This window comes from Rissa tridactyla, chromosome 5, assembly GCF_028500815.1.
Source record: "Rissa tridactyla isolate bRisTri1 chromosome 5, bRisTri1.patW.cur.20221130, whole genome shotgun sequence".
In the NCBI taxonomy this organism is placed as follows: domain Eukaryota; kingdom Metazoa; phylum Chordata; class Aves; order Charadriiformes; family Laridae; genus Rissa; species Rissa tridactyla.
In genome coordinates this window covers 57,461,907-57,478,300 of record NC_071470.1, presented here as the reverse complement: position 1 = coordinate 57,478,300, position 16,394 = coordinate 57,461,907, and the positions used below count along the sequence as shown (strand labels likewise).

The 16,394-nt window shown below is 43.1% G+C and overlaps 1 long non-coding RNA gene across 1 annotated transcript; it reads right to left on the bottom strand.

Annotated features, from left to right (window-relative positions):
• Nucleotides 1-7,142: 7,142 nt before the first annotated feature.
• LOC128910496 (uncharacterized) lies at nt 7,143-14,782 on the bottom strand. Its single transcript, XR_008466740.1, has 3 exons — nt 14,083-14,782; nt 8,167-8,213; nt 7,143-7,845 (listed from the first exon to the last, which is right to left on the bottom strand). It is a non-coding gene; the product is annotated as an uncharacterized LOC128910496 (long non-coding RNA).
• Nucleotides 14,783-16,394: the final 1,612 nt, after the last annotated feature.

The following is a 16,394-nucleotide window of genomic DNA, read 5'->3' as shown; positions in this document are numbered from 1 at the left end:
TCAACCTCTGCCCTAGCCCTGACATTCATCAGACACCTCCGTAAGCCAACTCAACTCACTAGCCTTGCAGAAAAAAATGAGACCATGCTTTTTTCCCCATCAGTTTTCTGCAAGGCTAATTAACAGGCTCATGGAGGAGGCCTGAGCCTGCACAGGACATGCAGCAGGAGGAAGAGACAGTGGGGTGAGGGAAAGGCAGGACTCCAGCCCAAGTGGGCATCACACGCTGGAGTCAGTTACTTTTATCTTCACTCTAGCTCATCATCCTACTGGAATCTGAATGAGGGTAATTTTATCGCATGCTCATAGTTTACCACTGGTTCAGTCACTTTTATATTGCGTGTTTAAGCAAACAGACTGGTTAGAACAAGGGAAAAAGAAAGGACGGTGCTTGCTGCAAAGACTGATGGAAGAGTGACGCTGCAGCAGGCTGAACTCACGGCCAGTTAATTCCCCTACATAAAAGCAAGCAGGACTGAACTTGTGTAGAGTCAGAAGGCTGCGCCTTAGCCAGCACTGTTCTGGGGAGAAGAATCAGGATCAAAAGTTGCCACGTCAACACAGCACCACCAAACTGCCAGGGAGCATGCCGCATGTCCACATCTGGGGAAAAAAGCTTCAGCCGTAGCTCCATTAAACATTGCCACGGGAATACACTGAGTAGAAGAATGATGCGGGAGTATTATATTTTGTCTCTTGCTTTTTAGATATATCGTTTCTTAGACATACAACACAGTTTTATCAGTTAATACAGTCATAATCTTCACAGCTGTTAAGCTCAGTGGCTGCGAACTAACTGGCAGCCCCAACACACCAAAGCCCAGAGGGGAAAAGTTTCCCACACATGCACCCAGAAGAAGCAAGCTCTGATAACACCTGGTAAAAAAAGGGAGCTGAAAGAAGGGGACCAAGGGACAAGCCTGAAACACTTAATTTACAAATGTTGTTGCAATCTGCAAGACATTTGTGTTCAAAAAAACCCAAACCCAAACATGATAAAGCAGAGATAAAAATTTCATATTTAATGTGGCAAAAGTCTGGGTCAAATGTCTGACTGGGTCTGGGACACCTTTGTCTAAAACCACAGCTTTCAGCACCAACATGCCAAAAATAGAGCTCAGAAAAAGAAGTCAAGAGCACCCATCAGAAAAATATTTTGTAGACGTCTTTAAATGTCTTTTGCAAAATGGGACACAAGTATTTGTACGGGTATCTCTTGGATCATTAAGTTCCCAGTGCTGCAGATACTCTAAGCCAGGAGCTGAAAAAACCAGAAAGTGTTAAAGAAGTTGCATTCGGTGATATACTAGAGAAGACAAAGTAAGGAACTGGGATGTCAATGAAAGATTATTCATTATACCGTACAGTTATGTACTGTGTATATGCATATAAGCATACTGTAAATACGCATGTTTGATCTACCTTGTTGTTTTTTTTTAATATAATAATTTAGAAAAAAACCCCAAGTGAGTAATGCTTGCAAGCAGAGCAAATTAGCTTATAGCAGCAGAAAGGCGAGTTTAATTTTCCGAGTTTCTCAGCGGTGGCTTGAGCAGGTGTTCTAGTAGTGTCCCCTTTCAACCTGGGCCTGGCCTGAGCCGCTGCCAGCCCCGCTCCGGCAGAAGGATTATGCAAGGGAAGACAAGGCCAAATGGCTGTGACGGGATTTACCTATCTCTGCTACCCATACGCATTTGTATCTTCCCACCTGGACCATTTGATTTCGTTGGTGCCTGTGGTTCAGCAGAAAAGCTGAATTGGAAAAGACAAGTTATGTTTTTGCGTTACCCACTGACTGCTCGTGTGACTGCACGGTGTCGTGTCGTCTCTGCAGGCTTCAACTTCCAGAGACGTGGGGTATCTTACAAAGGCCATGAGAGAGTAGTCTACACAGCTGAAGACCAACCTGCACTAAGCAAAACAATCTCCAGTTTCTCCCACCTCTGCTCACAGCCATTCGCGTGTGTTAGGGTAAACACAGCTCCAACATCACAATAACATACATTTACAACAATATGGAATAAAAAAAAAAAGGAAGCGGAAGGGGAAGAACATGAAGAAATGTGTTTTGGTGCAGCACTGAATGTTGCTAAAAGTCTTTCCTAATCAACAAGGCAGAAAGGCTTGTGGTCCCATGAAAGCCTGGAAAAGGATTCCTGGCTTCAGCTTAGCTATTGATTCATTACACAGCTCAGCAAGTGATTTAACATCTTTATGTCTCTATTTACTTCCATGTATAAAAGCAGCTGTAATAACCTTTGTCATGGTTTGTAAAAGTTAATCACCTTATCAGGCACAATCCCGATTATGTAGGACCGCAAGTCACGAAATACAGCTAGCTCAATTTACTTATTTGCAGTTACCTCATTTTATTCCCTACTTGTGTGTGGTTTTGTCAGGATATACAGCCCTACAATGTGAAGTTCAAAGTCACTGACCGATTATGCGAAATACCATGAAGCAATGAAGAGACACAACCAGAGAGCAGCGGGGAAGCAAGCAGCCTGGCTAGCATCTCCCAGCGAGCTTAAAGATCTGCAAATACATGTTCAGCTGGCACAGGGCACTTCTTTTAAGCAAAAAGAAAGCTTTTGCTGGCCATTCCTTAGTTTCTTCATTCTAGCCACAAAACAAGGCAGGAAAGGAGTTCATCTGGAAAATGCGCTGCTCACGCGCTCCAGTGGCTTGCTCTTGAGAACAAAGATTTCTGTTCACAGTACTTATAATCAGCTCCCAATGAAGTTAGCTTTATTCTACTCTCTATTAGGCAAGACACAGGTCATACAAATCATAAATAAATTAGACTTTAAAAGCAGACTATATTTCGCACATTCACCTTTGAAGAAGGGCACTATAGTGCAGATGAGACCTACAAGTCTCTGTGGGGCAGGGCCAGATTCCCTTCCAACTTATGCATCTACACAAAAATAATCACGGCATTTAATGCTGCTTTCTTAACTCACAGCTGAATGAGGACACTGTTGCAAGTGGTGAAACTGTTAAAAAATTAGTTCCAGTGTAAGCTAGCTTTAAGAAAGTTTTTTTTTCTGGCATAGATGTGTAAATATGACAAATATCTACAATTAAGGACTGTATCTTTACTCTTTTGTCTAAAGTGTGTTAAGCTACTTCCTGCTTCACAGGAGAGGTTGCAGAGTTACCTGCGAGCGGAGTGTGAAGATATTTGCCTACAAATGCACGTGGCTTCATATGAAGTTCAGAAGACTTTTCCTTCATGCCCCTGTTTACTAACTCCCTGCATCCCCACGAGGGTCCTGTTCTCTTTTTACTACACCTAACGTACACTGTAAATCTTTGGATTTGAGAGCAGGGGGATGGGGCACCCTGGAAAGCGTGCTAAGAGAGCACTCCATATTGCAAGCATTCCCTCCTCCCATGGGTACCTCCCTGGGTACCCATCTCCAGATATATTTTCCGTTCACTTTATTTTGTCTTCCAGCATTCGTAAAGTTATTAAACATCATCTTCCTCCTTGTCCCTCAAAGGTTTGCCAGCTGCTGACAATACTGCCCTCTGTATAAACTTTGTGTGCGCGTACGTTATGCATATGGAGGTGCGTGTATATATATCTCTATAGGTATCTTTTTGTATATGCACACATATAGACGCATGTATACGGACGCATTTCAAAGCAATTTACCTGTGAGGCAATCTCTTTACGTTCAATAAATGTAACGCGAAACAGAAGGAATCCCTACTTGACATATTTTTGAGATGAACAAAATAAATTTTATTTAGTAATTGCAGATGAACCGTCTAAGAATACTTCAGCATACTGCTCTCAAGGGCAAAGGTATTTCCACAGGCAGCAAGGAAAAGGGAAAGGCAGTAAGCTATCTGCAGGCCACTGCTGGAAAAGAAAGGAAATACCATCTAAGTACAAATCCTGAAAACTGCAGAGCTTTAAAAGTGTTGTTGATGAATTGAGTGCACCCTCAGCAAGTTTGTCGACACCACCATGCTGTGTGGTGCGGTCAACATGCTGGAGGAAAGAGATGCCGTGCAGAAGCTCCTGGACAGGCCTGAGAAGTGGTCCCATGCCAGTCTCAGGAAGTTCAACCAGGTCAAGTTCAAGGTCCAGCACCTGAGTCATGGCAACCCCAAGCACAAATCCAGGCTGGGCAGAGAATGGCTTGAGAACAGCCCTGAGGAGAAGGACCTGGGTGTGTCAGTGAATGAGAAGCTCAACATGAGCTGGCAACATGCGCTCACAGCCCAGAAAGCCAACCGTATCCTGGGCTGCATCAAAAGAAGCGTGGCCAGCAGGCCAAGGGAGGTGATTCTGCCCCTCTGCTCTGCTCTGGTGAGACCCCGCCTGGAATACTGCATCCAGCTCTGGAGTCCTCAGCACAAGAAGGACGTGGACCTGTTGGAACAGGTCCAGAGGAGGGCCACGATGATGATAAGAGGGCTGGAGCACCTCTCCTATGACAACAGGCTGAGAGAGTTGAGGCTGTTCAGCCTGAAGAAAAGGTTCCTATAGGTTATAAGGAGACCTTATAGAGGCCTTTCAGGACTTAAAGGAGGCCTATAAGAAAGCTGGAGAGGGACTTTTTAGAAGGGCATGTAGCGACAGGACGAGGGGTGATGGCTTCAAACTGGAAGGGGGTGAACTTACATTAGATATCAGGAAGAAATTTGGCATTCCGTAGGTGGTGAGGCACCAGAATAGGCCCAGAGAAGCTGCGGATGCCCCATCCCTGGAAATGTTCAGGGTCAGACTGGATGGGGCTTTGAGCAGCCTGGTCTAGTGGGAGGTGTCCCTGCCCATGGCAGGGGGGTTGGAACTAGACCATCTTTAAGGTCCCTTCCAACCTAAACCATTCTATGATTCTATGATTCTAAGAACTGGACTATATCAACTAAAAAAAAAATTAAAAAATCTCACTTATGAGCCCAGGTCTTCATTGCATGCTGTTCTTCAAATTGAGTAAATCTTTGCACAAAAAATGTTAAATGGATTAACCCAGTTTACCTATAGGTTTAATACTATCAGAAATGAGCTCTTGTGGAAAATCTTGCAACCAAAAATGCCGTAGAGACCCTCGAAACGTTAAATGCCTAGAGAATGCCTGTAAACAAAAATAGCCAGGTTCACGATCTTGAGCTTTCCTGAGGTGGAGCTGCTCTGGTCCGGGGCTGTAAGTCTCTCCACCTGCACTGACGCTCGGGGTTGCACAGAGTTCAGGCACCCAAAATCCTGCTGCTCAGATGTCCGAAACCGGTGATACACACAAATTACCCAGCTTTCTGAAAACAAAACCTCTCCTTTTCAGCATTTAGAAGGAAAACTACAGTGCCTACAGGAATACTTACCAACAGACATGGTATCTCCAAAATTGCCTAGAAGAAAACCATCTCTCTGCTCACTTTTCCTCTCATACAACCCCAAAAAGTAGCTGGGGAGAAAGGGGCACAACTGGCTTCCCTCATCCCCTTTCTCTCGGTCAATTCGTAGACTGCCCTCCCGCCTTGTTTCAAGGCAGGCTCCTGGGCCGATTGCTGAGGGGCCGAAAACCAAAGGTGGCAGGTCTGGCATGTCCGGTAAGAGCCCCCTGCGCTTGCTGAATGAATTACCTCACGACAGTCTGTTCTTTCTTTCCTGTTTTTCCAGACTGGTTTCTATTCAATTAAGTGCTTTATACTTACACAATAAACAACCCAAAGGCTTGCCCAAATACAGCCTTCATATCTTGCAGAGTGGTTGGCCAGTCACACCTGCGTTTTCTATTGTTGTATTTTTTTGCCCTCTCTAAATGAATACCGCTTCATTTGCAACACCTCCTTGCAAAGCAAACATTGCTTTTGGCTCCTGCTGAACACGGCTTGCAGCAGGCTGCTGGAGCGGGGTGGCTCGTGGCAACCAAACCATAGGCACGAAGAGCAGACTGCGTAGGGAGAAGCTGGTGACACATCCCAGCCCGTGGGCACCAGGCTGTCTTAAGCAAGAGGCAAACGGGAAATAAAAACAAGGAAGCAGAAGAATCATATGACTTTAAGCACCTTTTAAATGCGCAACACAAGGGCAGATGGGAGAAACCTCTGCCAGCTGAGAGAGCACGTAGCAGTGCCAGTGTATTTCCATAAGTGTCTCCTGCTAATGCCCATGTAGAAGGTATTACAATCCAGCCCATAGCATGTACTTGCAGAGGGCCTCAGAGCAGCAGCATTGCCTCACATCAGACCCAGGAGTCTCTCCCAGTGGGTATACAATGACGGCTTTCTTGAAGTGATCAAAGTTTTTTGGCAGTAGACAAGCGTTTCCTCTTGGTTGGGCTCCATAAAAGCCTACGCAGCTTCCAATGGTGCATCGCATCTGCCTCGCCCCACCTGTTACTGCACCAAATGACATGCACCAATCCTTCAGTACCTGGGTTTTCCAAAAGATCATCTACTTCACGTGGGCAGAGAGACACACGAGTGACTTAAGGAGATGTAGCTCCACTGGTTTGAAAAGAGTTCTTTTTTCTCACAGCAGCAGCAAATTTAATTTTGCACTGCCTAGCTTTCAAAAATTTTTCAAGGTTCACCATTTGTACACCACCAGTGGAAAAAAAGTCTCGTGACCCTATCAGTCCATTTTATGTAACATGTTTGCAGTGAATGATTAAACAAAAAGATTATTGCTTAGTAAGTTTTGAGTAGTTGCCCAGAAATCATGCATGCAGAGCCAAATACTACCATTGATGTTTAAGCACTTTTAAAAGGATTAACTAAAGGAGACGGTGCCAAAATCCATCCTTTTGACAGGGAGGTGTGCTCATCATTGAAATGTCAATGACAAGCTCAACATTGATTTGAAACTTGACGCAAAATGCACAGGGAACTTCATTCTCCTGTTGCTTTAGATATCAGCACTAACGTGCCCTGCAGGATGAATCCGTGGTAACGAAGCTAGTGATGGCCACAGTCCGGGCAAAGGGGGATGTGTAGGCTTGTGTGTCTGCCAGTGCTCGTTATGTGCCCTTTATGAAAGTCGTGAACATTCGTTTGACCCAGTAGGCTGCTCAGGAATAATTTACATCTGTAATACTATGAGTACTGCTCACAGAGATTTCATTATTTAAGTTTCAAGTGCTCCCTGAGTTGCTGATTCCTGAACAATTTTCGGATCAGGCACATCAAAGGTTCTGGTATAAATACTTGGGTAGACGCTGTCACAGAAGAATTGACAAGGTTCCCTATTGCTCAGAAAATACAGGGGCTTTAGTGCCAGCTCACAAAATGTTTGTGAAAAGCAAAACCAAAATGAACTACGAATGCCACAACAGATTTTATAACTAATTACCTTTATTAAATGTTTTCGCAATTCCTTCAAGTCTAATGGAAAGGCTTGTCTGCACTTGAAAGTTAATTCTGACCAGGACAGAGTACACGTACATTGCAATAACTATTGCAGAGTAACTCGTGTGTGAAAACCTTTTCTGGAATCAGTCTGCCTCGTTCCACTTTAGATTAATCCACTCTGAAAGAAAGCATTTGGGATCTGCCACATATCAGAGTTGAGAGCTCTTTTTTTAGAAGTACTTGAATTTGATATTGTCTTCCACTGGTCCCTCCTTCCCTTTTCAGTAGGCTTTTTGGCATACATTTAATTCAGCTCTGCAGTGAGGATAAAGGGAACAGCAAAAAAGAAGGGAGTCCTTCTGAAGAACCCTTTTATTGGTTAATTCCTGCCGACGTCCTTGAATTCTACAGCAAATGTTGTAAGTAATGGTGTCTGGGCATCTGAGACCTCTGCTTGTACCTTTTGGTTCAGAACTTCAGGATCACGGTGCTCAAGACCCCAGTGTAACTTGCATGGCAGGCTCTGTCTCAGCAACCCTGCAAGGGGTAGGGAGAGGATGAGTTTGGACGCTGCAGCTGCACGATGCATCACCACAGCAGCCCATAGCAGTACTTTTAGAGATCCATAGTCTTGTACAAGATTTTTGGTCGCCTCCGAACACAGCAATGATGACACTAGCAATCAGTGGCTCTTCAGACAGCTTTTTATTCCTTTTCACCTGCAAGAGGGACAAGCGGCACGCTCCTTTCCAGTACCACGTAGCAGGCCAAAACCGCTTACACGACTTCTAACCCTTGTAGAATAGGTTTCTCAATCTCCTCCGAGGGGGCTTATAAAGTTAAAAAGGAAATACTCACTCCTCTGCGTATGCAGCCACTCTTCCTATTGGGAATGCCTGGTGTAACTGTTGAACAACAAAAAAAAAAATATATAAAATAAAAATAATAAAAAATCAAAACAGTGGCAACACATGACTCCAGATCACTCTGTATTTCTTTTCCTTGGCTGTGGTTCTGACTGTCCTAGAAGCTGGTGTTCTGGACAGAAGCGGTGTTTGTGTCCTAGCCTTCAGCTAGCCAGGCAGGAAGCCCAGTTTTCAGTACTGTGCTCTTGACCACAAAGCATACACCTGGGGCCAGGATTCGATGTGACAGTTTTAGGCTGGCTACTACCAGATCAAAACCACTGTGTCCACCAGCTACAACGGAGCTGATTCAGTACAGATTCAGCTTACTAAATTTTGGGGGCAGAGAGAGGGAAAGTTGGTTTTTTTTTGATAGATGTTATGCCAGATGAGGCGTAAGCTGTCCTGCTGCAGAAAGTGTAGAATCTATAAACTCTATATGATGTGCTTTGGCGAATTTGATAGAAATTCAATCATCAAGTGTATTCATCTCATCTGTGTAAAATCATTGCTCTAGGATGCTCTGGAGGTGAACGGAGCCAGTATCTGGTATCTGGAATGGTGTACCCTGCGGCTGGGGAGTTAGCTACCGGTCTCGTACAAATGCCCACCAGAGGCACTCATTACTCTGGCAAAACTGCAACTACAAATCACCACACCAGGACTTAGGCAATCGTCAAATTCTACTGATGAAGAGTGCTGCTGAAGATGATACCCAAAGAGCCACCACTGAACACGCCAATGATGATGATTTTCATCCGAAGAAAAAAAAATTAGAAAAAGAAGAGACGCAGTGTCTCTAGCAGGGGTGTCGCTAGGCTTCAGCAGCAGCACGAACTGAACGTAAAATGGCTGGCAGGAAACAATGCATTTTAAGATGCGTAAAATCTCAGCGTGTGAGTTACAATACTTAACTAGGCATATTAATACTTGAAGCCCTCTGTGGCATGAGTAGGGAGCCACCAGAATAAATTTCAAGTAACCTGTATGTGCTGTCTTTTATTTCACGTGAAGGTATCCAGCCAGCGCATGATACAGACTGAGCTGAGGGACACGGAATAACTGCAGGAGGTCTTCCACTGGTCTTCCACTAATTTGTAATGTAAAGCAGGATCAATCTAAAAGACACAAGGTGTTTCAGAGTAGAGGAAACTATCTACATTGCTTATGACTGCTGCAGGGAAATGTCTTGTTACCTATCCTGCATTAATTCCTTGCCTCCATGGACTATTCTTTTTTAAATTACCTGAGAAGCACATTTCCTTGGGAATTTGAACATTTCAAAGGACTGGAGCAATCTCGCAGGGTAAGAGAGACAGAGAGAAGAGTGTGCATTGTTCATCCTGAAACATGCGTGGAAGTACTTGAGCTGCGCAGAGCTTGCATGTGAAAGGATGTATCAAGCTTCTGCTTGTTCATCAGCTCTGTTAAGCAAGACAGCTCTTAAATTTGTTAGAACGGACCATATTCACAGCTGGTATAAATTCCTGTGGCACTTCTGGCTTCAGTGAAGTTATGCAAGTCACAACAGCCTTGGATCAGTATCTTTATTCATGTGGCCAGCATCCCCAGTCTCATGCATTCAAACTACTGTATGAAACACAAAGCGTGAATTTAGAGATTGCTTTTACCCCCAGAGTGCACAGATAGCCTGAAATACAAACCTACACTCCACTGGTTTCCATCAGCTCACATACTCTCACGTCACGCTATCTTGCACTAATACACCGTACAAAGTAAGTAGCAACACAAATAAAACAAGCTGGTTGAAAGAGTTGGCAGGTTGGCTTGTATACAAGCATCGTGCTGGCTCCACTTCATTCCTAGCATTAATTTCTAGTTAAACAAGCCACTGTAAGCGTCTGAGCAATTATGTTTACCATTCTTCTGGAAAAAGGAATCCCCCTTTGCACCCTACATCCTATCAGAGACTTCCACTGCGTTCACATTGCCCTACTCATCCATCACAACTCCTAGTCTGCCAGCAGCAGCGGCTGACCTGCAGTGAAGCAGCCATCCACAAAACTTTTGGGCAATGAAGCTCCAAGAACCGATCCCCAGGGTCCTCTGCCCACAACAGAATCTCGTTTCCTCCACTGTGGACAGTCACATTCTTGAAGGGAAGAACTCAGGGCAGAATTCACAATGGCACTGAGGGAGATACTTGGTTTGTATGTCAATTCTTAGGGTCTTTTTATTAAGGGGAAGAGGAAGGGGAAGGGAAGGGGAAGGGAAAGGAGGGGGAGGGGGAGGGGAGGGGAGGGAAGGGGAGGGGAGGGGAGGGAGGCGAGGGGAAGGGAGGGAAAAGACCAGCTGTACTATCACGTGAAAAATGTCAATTCTTAATAGTCACTTTGAAGCACTGCTCTCTTCAGATAGCTGACAGCAGCTCAAAACCTTTCAAGCACTCATTTTTTCCTCTGGTTTCCTGACACTCAATGTAACATACAGTGAGCAACCTCTACTTTTTCAAGAAATTAAAACAGTTGATATCAAATTTAAGAACCTCTACTTCCCTTTTCACCTTCAAACCCCTATATGCCCATTTTGAGCATGCTTAAATACCTGGGTACAAGGCAGTTAACCTGAACTGCAAATTGAGTTTCAGCGGATTCTTTAAACTATACAAAACCCCCGTGTTAAATGCTGTACAAACATCAGGCTCTAGTGTAGTTAGAAATAATCCCCTCTCCAAATTCATCATGAGTAAAATAAGGAAAAGTAAGATTATAGCTAACCCTCAAGGGTACTATGTTTTTTGGCTGAGGAAGGCTTCACTGTAAAATTATTTGGTTTGTGAGTATTAATTTTATCATGCATGGCCATTCTGTAAAATATGCTTCGTTTGTTCTTTGCCAACCACAAATGATCAAAAATTATGAGTTAAGACCTCCAATAATCAGCAGCTTTCTCAAAAATTAGTAACATATTGGAATATTTATTTGCCTTTTACTTTCAGGATATGTTCAATGGCTTTTAGTGAAGCCACTTCAGAAACCATCTTTCAGAAAAAACCATCCTCCTTCATGGACATGGTCAAAGTAACTATTTCTGGTGAAACGCACTTTCAAGGAACATATCTAAAACCGTAAAGCTTAAAATAAACTTCTGGGTGAAGAACTTCTCCAATATACATTGCTTCATCTGTTAAACTTAGAACCGCTGTTGCACAGACCTACTGTCAACTTGGGAGAGGAAAAATATCCTTAATGGGCTATAGCATTAGGCTAAGCCTCACTTTATTTCTGCTTCTTCTAAGATTGAAAATACAAGCCTTAAGTCCTTCTGCAATTGTCAGTCTAACTTTACACGAGAATTTACAAGTTAGTCCAGGAACAATTTTTTAAAAATTACTTAAGTGAATCCGAGCCTCAGAAAAACACGGATCTCAATGCAAACTTTGTTGGTCGAGTCCATGTCTGATTTTACTATAAAGCAACTTATGCAATAGGATAACCTGCTAACTGCGTTAGTTGAGTCACCTTCCTCAAAGGCTTTAATAGGAGGTGATATAACATTCTAGTAGGCTTATAGAATTAGTGACTGGGCATTGACTGTGTGACAGGAACAATGTTGGACTGGAAGATAAAGAGGATATTTTCTGAGCTCTGAGTGTGTGACTTCAATGTTTTTACACTGCAAAGGCCCTAGGCACAGGGAAAACAAACATTGCAAGAAACACCACACATAATTTGAATTCCCAAAAATAAAGCAGGAATCAGGTTTTTTTTCAAGCATATATTACACAGCTAGTATCATCTGAAACAAACAGATTAACGTGGTTGATATTGCTCTTTGGTTTTCCCCTCCCCGACTCAGATTTTCTTGAACCATCTTGGGACTCGAAGGGCTCAACAAGCTTTTGAACCCGCTCATCTTTAATTGCAAAAGCTGACTCTTTTCCTGGGTTATATATGATTCAGGCATATTCAAGACATGATTCTACCCAGAATGCCCAGGGCAGAGGGAGCGGTAACCAGCAGATACACCCTTTAGAGGTGGTGAGAGCATGACTTAAATAGAATCCCCATAAACTTTCTTTTAGTTGGCTTGCTGCATTCAGCTATTGCAGGGTTTTTTTTTGTTTGATGTTTAATTTCTTACTGAACCTTGAGCAACCTGGTGGGACGTATGACATCAACCATGAGTAATCATTTGTTTGTAGTTAGTTACTATTAACGCTACTGAGTAGCTTAGACGCTAACAATAAAAAAGGCAAAAGCGCTAAATAAATACTCTTCATCTGTATTTAAAGGGTCTCCCTTTTTGTGCCTCTGATGCCTGAGGAAATTAATAAGCAGTGTGAAAAAGGTTGACATTATTGTGGAGCAGAGCTATACATACATAAATTACTATATATGGGTTTCTATCAGGACATGTTTTGTATTGACTACTTGTCTTGCTGCTAAATTGACCCCATTTTGTCATATTTACTCCAGAACTGCCCTGCTACAATTTTTGACTCTGATTTCTTCCTCTTTCTCCTTCCTTTTTAAAAACAAATATCTGGATTCAGCCTTTTTTATGGTGGGTCCTGAGGTACATAGTTACCTTCTGCTGACATCTTTCCAATCCCAGTTTCCAAACAACACCCACATCATCTACCTATCTACTCAAAGCAGCATTTACTGTGACCGACGTTAACTCCAATTTCTTTCCCAAATTGTGCCTCCAGCCTAACTCCTTCTATTTTCCAGTGCTTTCAAATAAATACTCCGTTTTAACTGGCGGTTAGAGGCATGATGTAGTCCTGAACGTATTAATAAATCAAACAAGGTAATTCTAACTGCCTTTTCTGGTCCTTTGCTCTTGTGAATTTCCTTAGGATTTGTCAGTATAATATTAAGTGGCTGCACGTCACTATTGAATTGCTTTATTTACTTTAGTTGAAAGTTTTGGGGCAGCTGCCATTTTGGTGTTCAGTTGTACAGCACCTGGAACATCAAAGGCCTAGTCCAGGCTTATGGCTCCTACAACAATTGACTGTTAATAAAATACAAAGTGTAATCATTGGTAAATGACAATCTCTGTATTACACTGGCAAAGCAAAGAAGAGGTAACTGTGGTTTTTAGAGGCTGGCACGGCACACACGTACAATTATCATGGTTTGCTACATTATATCACTTGCATGGTGTGCCTGCATGTCCCCTGGAAGCCCAATTTAGTACTGTTTGCACTCCATTCGATTGGATGTACATTACAAGGAGATAATCAAACTTTAAAGTGCTTAAAAGGAGAATTACTGTAATTTGGTTCAGGTTATCTGAAACAGTTAGACAGCCTGGTTTTAAGGTATGGAAGCTTCATTCACACTTTATTCAGAATCACAGCAGGTCTACCTACAAAAATACCGAGGAATTTTCCAGATACATGGGAACATATTGGTAGCAGCAGGACACTACGCTATTTCCAGGTACTAGGAAAATACTTATCTGGAGAGTAAAAGTCCATGGCTTGCCTGAAAAGGATCAAATAGTTCCACACAGTACAGGGCAGAGGTGCATCAACAGCCCTTACGCAGGAACAAACTGCCAATAAAGTTTCTGATCAAAACAGTTCCAAACCTATGCAACAGGTTCCAGGGCCACGGAGGCATGTGCAATTGAGATGTGGTGAGGAGGGGTGACTACAAAAATCCTGTTCTGTAAAGGACTCTTTTGAGTGAGAGTCCTGCACAGACTCTCTAGCTGCCTTATTCTGAATTACTAGGCTGGAATTACACTGGGTCTGTTTAATGAATAGATTTTGCTTCAGAAATTGTTTTTTCAAACCAAACACATTTGTTTGTACTATCAGTTTCAATGCTTTTGACTAGATTTTGCAAGTCCAGTGTACATAAGAGAGAAAAACTTAAATACAGAGACTGACCTTTTCACTCTGCCAGCAGAGGTTTCAACAAAGTCTTGTCTGATTAGAGATTTCAGAAGATTCCAAAAGTTTTGAAAGCCTCAGAGGTATTTGTGAAACAGAACCTGTTTTGTATGGCTTGTTCCAATGACGGCAGGAACTGAGAGGCAGAGCAGGATCTGGCACCCCAGCTAATTGGCATGCTGTGCTGGCTCAGAAGCACAGCTGGAGACTAACAGGACTCTGGCTTACACACACTAACAGCTGATAGAGTCTTTCAGCCAACCTCCTTACCTTAGTGTCTTCTATTTTCTTGTTAAACGTAAAGTGAGACTTTCTCGCTAATCTTATTACTGCCGCGTTACTATCTATGCTGGCATTATTTGTTTCCGATACAATTTGCAATAGTAGTGTAAATCTCACAGCTAGAATCTTTCCCCCATCCTTGCATCAGAGAAGAGCAGATAAGCTGTTGTCTTACAAAGAATTTTGCAGCTGATGTAGTAGAGGAGATGATAGACATGAATCAAAGATGGCACCAAGGGGGTTTCACTTGCACTGAACTATGTTCCTCTTAGAGGTTTCCATAGAAGCAAAGAACATAGATTGAAGATAGTCCCTCAAAGACCTGTTTTCTGGCATAGAATAGGTGAAAAGGAAGGATGCAGTAGTTTAACCAAAAGTACATTCAAATGGATTACGACTGTATCAGAAAGAGAGCTTTATCATTTCTATACTCAGTTTTACCTGAGTGTAAGCTGCTGAAACAGCATTGATTCAACCAAAGAGACCTGGTTGAAATACTGTTATCCAAAGCGAAGCATTTCCAAAATGTTCCTGCAGGTTCCAGAGTCTCTCCTGCTGCCAAAGTAATTTAAATTTAATGCATTAACTTTATTTAAAAATATCTCTCCGCTTTGGAGAGGAGTTTGGAGCCAGCTGCCCTCCCTCTCAGCATATGTAAGCGATAATGGCAGGTGAATATGTACTGTACGGTAGCTTCATATTTCTCCCATCAGGATCCATGTCACTTTCTATTTTTGAGAGCTGAGTGAGTGTTTTACTAGGCTACGCTTCATCCCCCTCCTTCCCCTGTACCATAACCTTGTAACTCAAGATGCTGGTGGCAGTATTGGGTTTGCAGTGCTCTGACCTTTTGTCCTTCTACTTGAAATTAACTGCTTTTATCTCACGATGGCTGAAGCTTGGGTTACACCAATAACCTTTCATGACAGGCCTGGGGAACTTCCCAGCAGGAACGGGAAAGGACCACGGCTCACCTCAACTCGAACAGCAGCAATTCGAAGCCGGGTCCCCATTAGGGCGGGATGGTGTTAGATCTTTCCGAAATTGCCCTGGATACACACGGGTCCATGAGGGACTTACTGTTTAAGGCTTCGGGTGACTGATCCACAGGTGACCCAGGGCCTGAATTCACATTCTGGGCCCCTTTCTCCAGGCCTTATTCAGGCAAAATACTTAGTGAATTTCTTTAGGTATTTTACCTAGTAAAGACAGAAGAATCAAGCCACTTGTGGAATCCATCACATATATTTAACAAGAAAAAGCAATTCATTACCCACTATGCCACCGTACATCACCCTCCACGCACACCTGACCCCAGAAAGATATCCAGGGAAGGAACGACGTGACAAATGGGAAGACATTTGAATTGTCATTCCCATTGGGAGGGTCTCCACCTAAACCCCCTGGGAGTTCCATCTGTGTGCCAACTGCGAGATCAAACTGGAACCAAATCGCTGACTGCAGTGTTTAAGTGGCATAGTTCACGAAATAAAAAAAACTTGGTGGAAGCTGGACAATTGCTGCCATTGGTTAGTAAGGCTCTGGGCTTTTTTTATTTATTTGAAACATTTCAGCCTATCTAAAGGTATAACAATAGATTTGTACCCTTTCTCTTGATTTCTGATGTGTGACTGAATTCATGTTTCTATATCCCCCTCATTTCACTTCCAAAAGGTTTTATTTTCTATTTCACTTTTCTGTGACTATCCCAAAGTGGAATATTGTATTTTGTGTTCCTTTTTATATGGAACAACTCACGGGAGTGAACACAGTTCTCATAAAAAGATCAAGAAAGTTCCCATCACCTAGCTAAAAATAGCATTATTTTGAATCTCCTCTTTGCATAGCATTCAAGTTAATTTTGGCTTCAACGTACTGTAAAACTGTGCCTAACTGAATAGCTAGTTGCTGCTCAAAAGGATGGTTCCACCTCCTCTGACCCCTGGCTGCATCTTCCCACCCTTCCCCTTGGCCAGCACGGGCACTCATCGGATGCTATGGAGAACCAGGTCTGCAAGCTCAGCCAG